Source organism: Balaenoptera borealis (assembly GCF_965194805.1).
Source record: "Balaenoptera borealis genome assembly, chromosome: 21".
Classification (NCBI taxonomy): Eukaryota; Metazoa; Chordata; class Mammalia; order Artiodactyla; family Balaenopteridae; genus Balaenoptera; species Balaenoptera borealis.
In genome coordinates, this window is record NC_138880.1 from 12,042,305 (window position 1) to 12,058,417 (window position 16,113).

Below are 16,113 nucleotides of genomic sequence, written 5' to 3' on the forward strand. Positions count from 1 at the left end.
AACAGCATTTGCTCACTTTGTGTCTCTCTGTCACATTTTGGTAATTCCCAGTGCTTCCAACTTTCATTGTTAATTGTATTTGCTATGGTGATCTGTGATCAGTGATCTTTGATGTTACTGTTGTGATTGTTTTGGCATTTTTTAGCAATAACATATTTTTAAATGAAGGTAGGTATTTTTTTTTTTTTTGGCGTAATGCTACTGCACACTTAATAGACTGCAGTATAGTGTAAACTTAACTTTTACGTGCACTTGGAAACCAAAAACTTTGTGTGACTAGCTTTATGGTGATAGGTCTGGAACTGAACCCACAATATCTCCAAGGTATGCCCATATGCCACCCCAAAATATGCCGATTTGACATAAGGATTCTTTTGAGCTGAGCATAATTGGGAATCAACAGATGTGGGAGGAATCCTCTGCCCTCCCCTTATCTACCTGAAAGTAGGGTGTAAGTTTCCCTTTGAGGAAGGTGCTTCCTATCACCAAACCCCACTGCCCTTATACCAGAAAGAAAAAGTGACTCTTATCATCAAAGATGGAGAGCCAATACCAAGATGAGCTTGCATAAATGGATATTACCCAAAATAGCCCTTATCTTCTGTTAGTTTCCCCCATATGTTACCCAGCCACTTCCCCATGATTTATCATCCCTTGCGGTCCAAATGCTCTCTCCTTTGTTAAGAAGGGTCTATAAGCCCCAAGTCTAACCACTTTTTTGAGTTTTTCTTTTCTGTGAACTCCTATGCACATAAATATTAATAAAAACTGTGTGCCTTTTCTCCTGTTAATCTCTTGTGTTATTTTAATATGCAGGCCCCCATAAACTGGACCTAAGAGGGTAGAGGAAAATTTTTCTCCTCTGCAACTGCCCTTTGCGTGATCCTCCATCCCCAGATTAATAATGTACATATATTAGTTCGCTGGTCAGCTGTGTGTATAGCTTGTGATGTGAACCAGAGCTTGATGTGAATCAAGGTCAACTGTTTTTTACTAGAAGCTGCCTGGACTTGGATCTTTATGGTCTCCAAACCTGCAAAACACTAGTAGCAATATGGTAACCTATAGTTAAGAAACCATAATTACATTCAATTTTGATTCTCTAATATTTTAATGTTATTTTAGATTTTAGATATTTCTGTTAAATTCCTTATGATAAGACTCACAAATCAATTAGAAATATTAAAAATCATATCTGGGTTTCTGGTTGTGAAAACATGGCATTTGAAGCACAAGACATGGAACCAAGATTCCATTCTTAATTCTGACTCAATAGCTGTGTGATTCTGGGAAACTTCCTAAAAGTCTCTGAACTTATTTCTTTTGCATAAACGGGGAATAAGAATTTGTATCTGCTCTACCTATGTTACAAAATTACAGTGAGGATCAAATGAGATGTCAGCATGTATTACTAGTCAAGTACTACATAGTACTTAGTTTTTAGCATGGAGAGGAAAGATTCTAGGCTTGCTGATTCTTTCCCAAGCTTACTGAATTTAACTTGAGAATTAAAATAATAATAATAATAATGCAAGTGGGTCCTAATATGCATGATCAAACATAAAAATAGACTGAGAAGAATTCAAATGAGGGACAAACCCTAGTTGAGCCCATGTACTTTGGTCAACCACCTCGCCACATACACATCCTTTCTAATCTTAGATGAAAATCTCCTCAGCAATTTCTAAAGTGTTCAAGGTGGGCTATCTATGGTGGGCTAATCATGTAAAAGTCAGCCCAGACAGAATAACAAAGCAATTGCTTTTCTAACATCTTGTACTTCGCTAAGGGAAGAGCTGGAACAATAGGAACCTGTTAAGAAATTTGACATTGTGTCTGGGGATTTTTGCTAAAATCTTCAGGGCTTTTGTGACAAAGCTAAACAACTGTAGTGGAGGATTTCATTCCCCTATTACCTAGGACTATTTGTCCAGCTTAATATCATATATTTTTCTAAAACTCCTGGAGGAATCTTTTTAAATTGTTATAAAGCTACTGCATTCAGCCAGACCACTGCAGAGAGGTGATTCTGTTCAGAAATAACTGGCCAGATGCCGATCACCAAAAAGTCTTATTTGACAGGTCAAAGAAAGTAATCTGAGAAAAGGATAGACTGGCCCTGGCCCGTGAAGGTGCCTTTTCCCTGTGCTGCTGTGAAAATACAGAACCCCTTGTCACTATCAGCCATAATTATCAGTATTACCCACTGACTCGGTTTCAGTGTTGAAGCGAAGAACCAAAGGGAAACAAATCAGAACCACAGAAGCAATGGGAAATTTTGCATTTTCTTCTGTACTGTTTCTTATCTTTGACTTTGTCTAGGTTTGCAACTCCTAAGGAGTATTTTACATATCTGCAAACCATTCCCCTGGCTAAGAACTATGTATATGCAGGACCGGAAGTACATACTTTGTAATTTTACACATATTATATTTGAAGGTTTGGAAACAGGAAGTATACAAAATTTACCACGAAGGACAATGAGACTTGAGGTACAGGCACATAGAAGAGATAAAGAATTATACAAAAATTGCCCAGGGTAAAAAAACAGTCTGAGTAAACCGGGATACTGGTTTTTCTAAGCTCTTATTTTCAATAAATTCTGTATTTTTCTAGTTTTATTTTTATTTTATTTTTTGTTGTTTGTCTCCATTTCAGCTTTGATACATGGCCACTAAAACAAATTCTTTTTTGTCAATTGAGTGATTTGGACTTTATATCATGGCTGATTGCTATATAATCGACCAAGTGAACAGAGTAACTCCTGATCTCCTCCCGCACAGAGATGTACTTCTTTTTGTCCAGTTCATCTAGACAGGATTTTAAAAATATTAACAAATGTATCACTTTGGCTCTGTTTTGAGACACAATTCTGTTTTGAGGTACAATTATATTATGAAGTTTAAAGAGAAGGTTAAAATAGAATGTATAATATGAAAAATTATTGTGAATGTGAATTTGAATACATATGGAAGAAATACACCAAAATAGTAAAAATATTAAGAATGATCTTCTTTAGGGGGAGCAATTATGGGTTCACGATAGTCTCTGGTAGCTTCAAAATGATCTGTAATAGTATATATTACTTTTATCATCAGAAAAAGAGATTAATTTTACAAGGGAAGCTTATAAATAAGCTTTGTTAAAGGGTAGGAACCCCTTTTATTCTTCTTTGAATTCTTCACAGTGCATTTAATTGAAAAGTGTTTTATTATTGTAAAAGCCACTTGATTACAACACGGCATCTGCCACAAACAAGCAATTAAAAAAATTATTACAAAGTGAGGTGACTGCTTATCAACAACCAAAAAAAAAACCGTCTCTGCATTTCCCCTTTCATTATTCTATCATTTCCTTGCAAACACCTTTAAAAGTTCTTTTAATACAATGATGGATTTTACAACCATAGAATCTCAGGATGAGAAGGGACCTTCAAGACCATCTATTCCAACATCACCTGGAATTATCCAACTGAAAATGGAACTCCTCCAACAGTGGGGATTTCATTCTCTTTCCAGTGAGTTCATCCTTCCACCTTCAGCAAGGTTAACAGCAAAACTGGCTGATCTATTTGTATTTATTAAACAATTATTTTCCCCACAGAGAATAAAGATGTCTGAAACGGATTTTAGTTTTTTAGTAACAATTTACTCTACTAGTTTATACCAAACTAGCTGAGGAATACCAAGTACCACATGGAAGATTGCAATTTTGAATGAAGCATTTACAAGGATGTAATTGTGTCTCTTTGAAATGCATGACCCTTCTATTCCACTTGCTTTTTCAACCAGTGTCTCAGAAGATGTAATCCCCCATTCCAAAGTCACAAAATCACTTCTCTTATTAAACTTAAGCAAAGAAGAAATAACTCAGCTATAAGTATAAAAGGTAGCTGCTCTTGGCCGGTCCTTCAGAGTTCATTATTTTCTGAGATGGGAAATGGGAGTCAGAGGGAGCATTGCCCAGTGAGTGGTCTGTTAAGCAGAGCTAATCCAGATCCTGTTTTCACTTCTCTGTGGGTCTCAGGACCTTTCATGGAGCGTCTTAGTTCAGCTATTCTAATGGGTTGAGAGTCACTAGTCTGATGTCTTACGAGAGTTTTAGAGCATGATTAACAAGAAAAGAGGCTCTGGCTCACAATAAAAATCTGAAGCTTCCCCACCCCTGCAGATACCTAATTTAACACACAGAAGGACTCTTAATTACCTCCATTTGGGTAGAGGTAATGTTGCCACTGGAAATCACTTGTGGCAGAGTTTGTTTTTAAATGAAACAGCAAGCAGAGGTCTCTGGGATCTACCTTGGATGGAAAAGCTCTGTTTTAATGAGAACTCTGTCTCCACCTTACTATTACTACTCTTTTTTGTTGTTATGCTACCATATGTTTTGAGAAACACTTCCAACCCTTCTTGTTAACATTGTTGGCTAAAAATCCAGTGAACTTAAACCCTCTAACACCCCTCCTGTCTCCTGACCTCACACGCTCAAAAACTTGTTTAATGAAAACTTGTTTCATGTAACAACTGCCTAGACCGGGACAAACAGCTGTAAGAAACTAGCACTGTGAGAGTACAAAGCATCCTAAAGGTTGCAAATAAATGAAAATACAGGGGTGAATCCACATGTGAGAACATGGGGACAGAAAGCAAGATCCATTTAAAGTATTTCTTGGTTTCATGCCCTTTCTTTTCACCATAGAAGTCCTCATATTTTAGAGTTTATTTTCTTCGAAAATAAAAGATTTGCCCTGAGATCTTTGAGGATGTTTGTCCATAGTGAAAGATCAATCAAGCCTTTGGTGTGTTTCATGGGCCAAGCTAAGCGCTACAACTCAGCTCTGGGGTGTGTTGGTGGAGATTTTGTACGTGGATGTGTGCTTTCTCATAAAAAAAAAAAAAAAAGAAAGAAAGAAAAAGTATAAAACGAAAAGTAGTAGCAAAGGACCTACTGTATAGCATAGGGAACTCTACTCAATATTCTGTAATAACCTATATGGGCAAAGAATCTGAAAAAGAATGGTCATATATATATATTATATATATATTATAATATATATATAAATAACTGATTCACTTTGCTGTACACCTGAAACTAACACAGCATTGTAAGTCAACTACACTCCAATAAAAATTAAAAAAAAAAAAAAGAGTAGAAGCAAAATTCTAAGAGTATTGGTGGATGGGAAGAAAGTGAATGCAAGGCTGCAAAATCAAATGTCACACAGGTCAACTGGAAGTAAGTCTATCAGGAACTCACCGTCTTAATCCAATGCTTGGCCGAGTAATTGACTTCCATATAACTCAATTCCACAGGGATCTGTTGGACATTCTAGCATGTGCTCAACACTGGGCTAGGCCCTGATGAATCATAGAGACAATCTGGTCCCCCAGACTGTTTGGGGAGAAAATTGCTTTTTTATGTCCTGACTCAGGTTTTTATGTCTCAGCTGGATAAATTTCTCTGGTGGGTAAAATAAGTACGGGGATGACAAACCAAAATGTAGATGTATGCCTAAAAAATAATATTATATCTTGATTCTTCTTGGTTATAAAGCACATTTCACTTGACACTTCTAGTCTAGAACTGAGTCCAGTTTTCCAGCTTTTCAAGAAAATAAGCTGTGGTGAAAGTTTTATAGCATATGAGAGAGAATGCCACTTCATCCTGATCCCAGATAATCAGAAGCAAAAACAGTCCCTGTGTGTATCCGTGTGACCTCATAAACCCCAGAGGACATGGCTCAAGTCCAGGAAGGTGTTATCCATTGACCAGGTATGTTATGGTGGATCTTGCATTGTGCAAGCGGGCATTCTGGACTGATTTCCATGAACATCATATTATTCCCTGAGACATTCTTGGAGTCAGTCGAGACAGCCTTTCTCTCCAGCAGCTGTGCAGATGGCCAGGGCCTGGGGAATCCAGTCTAAACCAGACTGCCTGGGGAGCCCATCTCTAGCACATGGTATGTATCCAATAACACGGGGTTGATTGAACTGAAGGGAAGAAAAGCTTCTATTTTGTTTGCACAGAAGAATATTCTGCTCCTATCTTCTTGGCCTCAAAAGCAAATTCATCTGCTTGTTCCTTAGTCTCCTATTATGATAATTAAGGAGTAAAACATCTTCTTCTACATGATAGGAGTGATTAGGAAATTTATTTAAATGGTGATTTTTTTACTAGCATACCAGGATAATAGATTCAAACGCTATCTCCTTGAATATATTATATCCTCTTTGTGCAATAATAAAATAAGACTGATTTTCTTGCAAATTGGTTCCTTATGATTAGTTCCAAAGGTACTAATCTGAAAGAAACAAAGAGAAATTTCAAAGTAACCAAAATTATTGTGTTGCCATCAAATAACTGATCATAACTGGTGGCCTGTATGGGTCAGACTCTATGCTAAGTATTTTAGGGATTTTTTTTCTCCTTATCTTCCCAAGATCTCTGTTGTTACCCCTACTGTAGAAATCACTTAGGAACTATAGTAACTAAGATTAAACAATGCCTCCCTGAGCATGAAGAAGAAACAAACTTAGTCCCCGCAGAAAATTTGTAAACATTCATCCTTGATTTGTATTCTTCTGATACCATCCGCACAGGCATAACAAGAAGTGCCAAGGATATAAAATGGAAGACTGGGGACAGTAGGGTGAAGTCACAACAGCGGTGTTGAATGGTGATGGGCAGGTGGAGATCAGCACGAGATGGGCAAGCACTCCTCCCTCAGGACAGAATGCCTGAGGTTGATGTTCCTTCCTTTCCATACTTGGCTTCTCTTTTTGGACGAGGGGAATAAAACAAGGAGATGAGTGGTCAGTTTTGGTAAATAAATGATATAATTAAACAAACCTTGTAAGCCAAAGGAGTGTTAAAATATCTCAAGGCAAAGGGTTTCGGTCTCTGGCGGTTCTTCAGGGGCTCGTAGGTGTCCTTGGGATACGACATCCTAATCTTTCTCTGTGTGGCCATGAGTGTGAGGAGTGATGTTTCTGCTCTGAATTTAATACAAATGATCCCAACAGGATGCTTCAAACCTAGCAGGGACTGAGATAACATTGATCAACGATTGCCTACTTCACGAACCACAAAGGCCGCCTCAAGAAGGGTCCTTCAAGTCATCACGCCCTAGTACCTGCTCTTCCCTTGGAGCAGCAATTCTCAAACTTGAGTGCACAGCAGAATCACCCGGAAGGCTTGTTAAAAAAAACAAGCTGGCCCACACCCCCCAGCTTCTGATTCAGTAGGCCTGTGGCGGGGCCTCAAGAATTTGCATTTTTAACAAGTTCCCCAGGTGATACTGAAAACTGCTGGCCCCGGGTCTACACGTTGAGAACGCTCCCCAGAGGCACATACAATTTAAATGTATTTAGAACATCCAAAGTCACAAATTAACAAAGAAGAATCAAGGGAGGCAGAGAAGTCTTTCAATCGGGCTCCAAATACAGTTTTTTTGGAAGAGTCTTGAAACATTAATCTTTTAAATATTAAAGTGGTGGCGATGACAACATTTTGGATGAGCCAAAGGTTGGCTGTAGTTTCCACTGACATAATATTTGCCAACTATTGTTAAATGAAAGGCTTTTACTGACATTTGGAGAACTCTTCTGAGCTATTAATTTAAATATTTACCTTCCATTAGTTACTATCTTTGATTATCTGCAGCCTTAGGATCAACACAGTCTTGGTCCCTCCCCAGGAGGAAGGCTGGAACGCCCCTTAAAAAGAGTCTACCTGTGATCCTGGCCCTGGGCTGGTGCCTGCCATGACTTTCAACGTTGAAGTGTCATTGTCACCCAGGTGCTACAGATTTCTGTGCCATCTGAGGCTCCGCCCCTCCACCCATTTTCTTTCCATATCTGCCTCCTTCCATAGATCATAGTTAAGAGAGCATTACCGAAAAACTCATGGGACCTTTCGGCCATTTCCCTGGGGTGCTCCCCAAAGGGTCAGAGGTATTGTGATCTGTCTCTTCAATGGCCTCTCATTTGCTCCTGCATTTCATTTCCTATGTTATGATTACAGTTCCAGGAGAAAGATTACTTTCACATTCCCAGTCTTCCATGAATTCCCCTGATTTTGCTTTGGCAATGTACTTGCTCAAGCAGGACTTCTAGGCAATAGACACTGCTACAGATTTTGTCGTGAAATTGAATTCTTTATTCTTCAGTAATGTTCATAGGGGGTGTTGAAATAAATGAAATCCAAATTAATCACACTGTATGTTCTGACACAGGACTTTAAAAAATAGGGCAAAATATATCTTCCAAGGATCACAGAGTTTCGCGATACTGAAACATGAAACAGGAGAGCTTGAATTTTAAAAATCGTCCCTCTGTTATCTCGTTTCCACCTTCCTTCAATTATAACAGTGAAAAGTAAGATGAAAGCAATGAAATCAGAGTGGCTGATTGAAACCGTTCATCCTAAAATATTTGGGGGAAATAATAGAAGACTCCATCAGCCCTACTAGAAACGGGGTCTGGGATTAAAACAAAAAAATCAGGACACAATAGAGAGGAAAGTGCTGCAAGTTAATTAGCCAGCAGGATACTTTTCATTTGGGGGTAGACTGTGGTGCTGTAAGAAACCATGGGTCTCTAGAAAGATCCCCTCTAATGGGGCCCAACAATTAGAATCATGAGCCGCCTTTGTAGCCTGTTACACAACCTCATGCCTTTAAAATAGATCTGTCAGGAATGACTGAAGGCGGCATGCAATTGACCTCCCTCTACAACCATCTGCTGAGTATTCTTAGTTCTGACTCCAGTTGAAAGGGATCTGTAACGAGCTTCCTGAGTAGACCTCCCCCAGCCCTTTAAAAATCCTTTAGACTCTAGTGTTTAGAGAAATGCTTCTGATCCACAGAAACGAGACTGTGCTCCTCGACAGATGCTGCATGCCTGGCTTTTCAGGGTTCAGTGGCACCAAATGCTCCACAGGAGAGTCTGGGCTCCAGGGGACAGGACTAGAGGCGGGGGGGATCCAAGGATGAAATGGTACACATTTCATTTGTTCGGGGATTTCTAAGCCCTCATTTGGCTCTTATCTCTGGAATGGCAGACCACAAAGACATCCACTAAGACTCCTAGAATCAAATACTTAACTTGGGAAGGGAAATTAGGGGATTGGATGGGACCAGAAGAAATCAAGCCCTGCCTTACAGCAAGTACAAAACAATACCAGTCTCCAAAAATCTGTCTTTTCAGATCAGCTTCTCTCTCAGCTAAACATCAGAAGTCAAAGGAGTAAAAGTTACATTCTATGTCCCTGGCACCCTGGTAGAGTGGAAACTGAGCTATAGACTGGGTTAAAGTTGCCCCTTCAGTCTCACCTTGTCCATGCCTTCAGTGGCAGATCTGAGGCAGTATCACAACTTTCAGTCAAAGCTGATTTTTACTCCTTTTTTTTTCCAAGTTAAAAAAAAAGTATAATCCAATAGCTGGCTGGGGACATACACATAATGTCCTACATGTTATTACTGGCAAGAGTAGAAACTCCAAAATTTAAAAGATGAGATTTTGCTTTGCCTGTTATGTTCATTTGACAAAAACGTACTCTAAATGTTTTTAATAAAAAATGACTTTTTCATTCACTCCAAATTTTTTAGTCATTTCTTCATGAATGCATATCAGGCACCTGCTATCTACTAGATCTAGAAAGGAAAGGAGGTCTAGTGTTGTTAAATTTTGGCAATTTGGTAGCCTCTTGAGGAAATTATGGTGCCTTAAAAAAAACTGCTTTTACAGTTTGAGGCTAAAGGCAAAGGTGGCAAAGGGTAAAAATGAAAGATTTCTGAAAATGAGAAAAATTAGAATATTTCCTATTATGTTTTAGCACACCAGAAAAAGGCAAATAAGCAATATGGATGGACCTAGAGATGATCATACTAAGTGAAGTAAGTCAGACAGAGAAAGACAAATATCATATGATATCACTTCTGTGTGGAATCTAAAAAAGTGACACAAATGAACTTATTTACAAAACAGAAACAGACTCACAGACATAGTAAACAAACTTATGGGTACCAAAGGGGAAGGGGGGACATAAATTAGGAGCTTGGGATTAACAGATACACACTACTATGTATAAAATAGATAAACAACAAGGACCTACTGTATGTGTGTGTGTGTGTATATATATATATATATATATATATATATATATATATATATATATATATAACTGAATCACTTTGCTGTACACCTGAAACATTGTAAATCAAATATACTTCAATTAAAAATATTCTATATCCAAAAATAAAGACAAATGGCAGTTCCTAAGTCTCTAGCAGGGCAAAGACAAAACAATATAAGGCACAGGTATGCTATGATGAGGCATATATAAATATAAATATAAATAAATATATATATATAGAGAGAGAGAGAGAAAGAGAGAGAGAGAGCATAGATTCTATCTCACTCTGCCTGCCTGCTGGGTAAGAAACTTGGATTTCAAATAGTCACCTTGACCTTAAAACTGAACTCATCATGTTGTCACCAAACCCATCTTAACTTCCCTATTTTCATTAATGTTATCAGTGATCTGCTCTTGAAACCTCTGTCAATATTGACTCTCTTCTCTCTTGTTTTCTCCACGTAAGTCTGTCCCTAAATTGTGCTAATTCCAAATGTATTTTGCCACTGTCTATTTCTTCTCCTGCCCAATGACAGCAACACATTGCGGATGGTTAATACTTCCCACCTGGGCACGGTAGTAGCCCAACATAGTTTCTTCACTCCATTTTTTCTCATTCCCACTGTGTATTTCACAGAAGCCAGGTAGTCCCCTTGGGACACCGTTTGTGTTCTATTTACCACCTGAATCAAATCCTCAAATGGCTTCTCTTGAAGCTCCGTGGTTCTGCCCAAGCTTTCTTATGGTCAGTGGACATTTGAGGCAGTGACAAAGATAGTGAAAGGGATGAAGTTGTTTCTGGAGGTCCCTTCCTACCTGTTTCTCCCCTTCTCAGCAGTGAAAGGAAATTGATGGGACAGCAGTAGCCCTACCTGAGAAAGAGAGGCCAAACCTTCAGTCCTTCCTGCCCGCACGTAAGTGGGGACACAAAAAAGACTAAACAGAGTCCCTGCTCCTGCCTTCAAAGAGCTCAACATAAGATCGTTATAAGGTGGGCGATGGAGAGAAGGACATTCTAGGAAAGTGTTATAAGGTGGAGGATGGGAGTCTAAGACATAAGCACCTGTGGCATGGACTGAGCATGGGAACTAGGAAGAGTCACTTGCTCTGAGGCCAGAGTCATGACCAAGAGGAGACTGGGAACACAACATCCATGGTGAGAGAAGAGGTTGAAGATGGTGGCAGGGGTCAGAGTACTTGAAATCCTTCCAAGCACTATGATTCTTCCAGTTTATTATGTGAGTGTCTCTTGGAAGGCAAGGGGAGTGGTGAATTCCTGGGGGGGTCTTCCTGAAACATCTTCCATATTTCAGATAATAGACTGGTATTCCCATGAGTAAAAAGCACTTCCAGCTAGGCTGTACCTTGAGAAATGTAGGATTTAGTCAGAGACGTGTGGATGAGTAACGAGACAGTGAACTACAAGAACTGGAAGATCTGGGAGAAAATGCTCTCTTTAGCCTTTCACCAGTCAACACACACACGCACACACACGCATGCACATGCACACACACGCGCTCACACACACACACACGCATTCTTATACAGTTACAGGCTCCCTTAGATCATGCTAACTCAGTGTCATCCAAACACGAATTGAGTGTGTATCATATGTGATGTAGGAAACTGTGGGAAGACACTTGGACAGTCTAACACCCTCTCCCCATGGATCAAAGACTTCTCTCAAATTAGTCATTTTGCACTTTGGTGTAAATGAGTTTTAAAGCCAGGGTTGTTCCCTAACACCAACTTGGCTTAGAGAACTCCTGATTGAGAAGGGGAATGTCTCTGGGGCTTTAGCTCAGCCCATCTGTCTGCAGGTTATTCTGCCCAGCTCTTCCCTCCCTCTTCCCACACCGTTCCCCCCTCCTGACTCAACACTCCAGAGAAGGCTGGAGTGTTGAGTGGGACCTTGAGCCCACTGGGCTTATTCCTTTTCCCTGCTCCACACATTTCCTCCCGTGGACCAGCTCCTCACGTACGGAAGACGAAGGGACTGGGCTTATTCAGAGCAACCCCCAGCACTGGAGCCACCCCTTCCTAATCACACCAGAACAATGGAGGAGATCAGGTCCAGCTGGTTCAGGGAAGCAGGGCCCTCAGGGCACAGAGGTCTCAGCAGAGATCTGCTTCGGAGGACACGCAAGGTTTTGATTTCTAGCACATATCAATGATGTGTGAAGAGTAAACTCAAACGTTGATACTATTTACAGATACTAGAGAATAAAGAGAAAGAAAGCAAACGCAGTGTTTAGTTGGCTCTAGAAAGGCAATGCCAATTACCATCATTTTTCAGATCCATTTATGTATACCTACATACCTATATGTATCTATGTGTGGGGATATAGAAGAGGAGACAGAATAAATTGCTGCTTGCAGGGAGCTCATTCTGTGCTTGTAGAGACCAAGTGTAATGCAGCGCTCACACCTGCTCACACCTGCTCTCACCTGCTCACAAGAGCCAACTGTGCGAGTCTCTTTCCAACTCCCTGCTCAGTGACATCACTTTGGTAGTTTCAACTGACCATGATAAGCGTATTTATATAAATAAAGTTTTTTTTTTTTTCTGGAGAGCTGGTTACCAGCACACCACTGATTAGGCAAATCATTATATGGTAAGTTAATTTTGTTGAGTTTTATCGGATTACAGGTGCTTAATTCTGCTCACAGTTATACACAATTGTCTTCTGTCACTCATAAAGCACCATTATTTGTTTGTCTTAAAAGGAAGAGAGGGGTAGACAATTGTCTTATAGAAGAAAAAAGAAACTTGTTGTCTTAGTGTTCAGGGCTAATAGTGTGATCCCCATGAATCTCACTCTCGCAGGAACTTCCAGGCCCCGTTAAGAGGTCTTTTTACTGCACCCCCCAGACCAGCCAGGCATTTCTCCATCCCTGTGTTCCCACCTAGACCAACACCTGTCACTTGATAAAGTGTGGTGCCTCACCCTCCCTATCCTAAGAACCCATACGTCAAGGCAACCGGAAGTTGCAGCTCCTTCACCAGACACAGTTCTAAGCACTTTCTTAACTTATTTAATCCTTACAGCAACTATGCCAGACTACTATAAGCTCTGTTAGAGATGAAAAGTTAAAGCAGGGAAAGGTTAAGTAACTTGCTTGAGGTCATGTAGCTCCTTGAGGTAGAGCTGAGCTTTGAGTCCATGCAGCGTGACTCCAGGCTCCAGACATTTGACCACTGTGCAATCTCAACAAGAACCAGGGCTCAGTGTACCATCTAGAGACCACGATAATGGTTCACTTTTTTGACATCACACTTGTTTTCTTGATCACTCGTTTGATACGTGCTACCTAATGGCAGCTCCAGCTATATTGCCTTGTGTTCTTACTAATTGTTTCTGCCATCTCACTTGGTCACCTCAAAGGCTGGGACTATCTGTTCTGCTTCCTCCATATATATCCTCCATATACTGGGTACCTAATGAGCATCTGTTCAATGATTCAGATAGTGAGCTCCTTAAATTCCTTCTCAGCCTTTTGCATCTCCTCCCTAAGCTCAGCAGAATGACCTTACATTAGACAGATCCTTATGTGTCCTTGACTGACCTCAAAGAAGATATATATAAAGTCAGATTTTCTTTACCAGAAAACAAATAATAATTAGGAAAAAAATTATGTAAAGAACTGAAAGGTCAATGATCCTCTAGACCTTCAAGTGTGCTACTCATCTGCATCAAGCCCCCTTGCGCTACTCTCTCCTTTCCTTTGAATTTGATAAATAAATTGGGCTCAGTCTATTGAGTTTAATGAATTCATTTCCCCCATGAGTTACAGGGACGGGGAATCTGACCGAGATTCCCTGGGACCCTGCGAGGATCTATCCCTTAATTTAATTTTCTTTGAAATTACGTTTTATATGAATTAGGTGTAGATTTACACTTCATTTCAGTACCCTAGAGCAGGTGCGCACAGCTCCTTCTTAGTAAACAGATGCCATCATGAGAAGTCTCCCCGGTAGAACTCAGTACAACAGTTTTCAGGGAGTTGAAATAACAGGTCTGAACAGATAGCACTGGAAATAATTTCCAGATTCAATTATAGTCTTTGCTGAGGTAAATACACACACCCCAAAAGAGGTAGTTTCAGTTGTGGGCATCAGATGAAACCTAAAGTATATTGAGCGTTACTGATTTCCTTTAACTTGAATTCAGAAAGAATTTGGATTATTTTAAGGCCAAAGGACAACTTGGATGGTCCAACCCTTGGCTTTCAATCACCTTCTGCTTTGCCTGTATTCAGCCATCAACCACTAATGTGGTTTATACACCTGTCTTCTATACCTGTACATAATCTACTTCCATTCTCATCTCATCGCTGATGGTTGATGATTGTTACTCTGTGCTTTACTGCACTTACGGTGCCGTTTGATTTTAGGATACAGTGATCTCGATGACACTTTGAAAAGTGTATTTGGTTTGTTTGCTCTCCATTAATGGCATCAAATAAATAAGTAAATAAAACCTAAAAAATAGCCGACATGACCTCTTAGCATAGGCATGTCCTACGTAGTAATTTTTATGGCATTATATTGGTGTCCTAAAACATTCTGAATGCAGCATGGATCTTAAAGCAATAACTGAACACAGTTAACTCGGTGCAAAAGGCCTTGGCCTGCAGAGAATGCTCCTGCTGAGAGCCACCTAAAAGGGCCCCCAGGCTGCAAAAAGGCTTCCACATAGAAGATGCCCACTGGGCAAATACCTCCTTGCCTCAGGGCTAATCCCAGCCAGGCAGCTCATAAACACCATTAGTAAAGCCTACTGCTGAGTTATTATGTGGCAGAAGGATGCTTGAAGCGGCTGGTTGGTATTGTTGTTTTATTTCTCCTTTGCCTGGGTCAAAGTGGCAACATTCACTTGAAAAGATCAGGCAATTTCAACTTCTTGATTGCTGCAGAGAAAGAGCAGTATATACAGATTTATTATCGGTTGTGTTTTCCCAAATCTCCAATGTGTCTCTTGTATATGGACTGTGTCGTTGGTAAAGATAACTCAGCAAGCTAAGCAAAAAGGAAGACAGTGGAATTAAGTTACCTCTAGTAGCATCTTTTCCAAGATTCAAACCAATAGCCAAACTGAGACATTTGATTCACTAAACTATACAGGCAGTTAAACTGTATTTTGTGAGAGACCAAAGAACACACGTAATTATTATGGGGAGGAGACACTAAATTAATATTTCTTACCACTTAGCCCTACTTTTTGGATTTAGCTTTTTTTTTTTTTTTAACATCCTTTCTTCCTCTACCACCATCCCACCTTACCTATTCTTAAAAGTCATTAAAAGTTGATATTTTGAAATGGCAGTTGAGAGAGGTAGGTGGCAAAAACTAGGCAGTTTATTTTAAAATATATTTCATGTTTTTTAACGGCATGATGGGTATACTCTTGAAACAAGACACCCTATCACAATGTCTTACTCGTTACCATACCCTTCTATCACCTGAGTCGTGACATTAATAGATGAAGATTGAAACAGAACACTGAAGGCATGAGTTTCCGTTTTGTTTTATTTCTCAGGCAAGAAAAAGTTTCTGAGGAAGTGACACAATAATTTCCAAATTGTCTCATTCACTGGGGCTCATTGGTGTTGATGACGCTAAACCACTCCTGCTGAACCACAGTTTGAGTTGTATTCTTTACGGGGTCGCATGGGATGAACTCTCAGTGGTGGGTGCTGACCTCTGATTCACGCCATCTTGCAGCCGGCTTTCCGGAATGAGAGCATCCTTGAGGGCTTTGTTCTTTCCTTGTGTAGACCTTGAAAAGCTGAGGAAACTTCCTAGAGGGCTGGGTCCCAGTGAGCCGATGGGACTTGTTGCTAGAATGAATATTTAACTTGATTGGCTTTCTGCTTCCATAATCATCAATCCTCCCCCTGGAATTGTATTCACATTTTATGAACTCTCTGTCTCTTCGGCTCCTTTGATCTACAGACATTGTCTTGCAGTTGGGC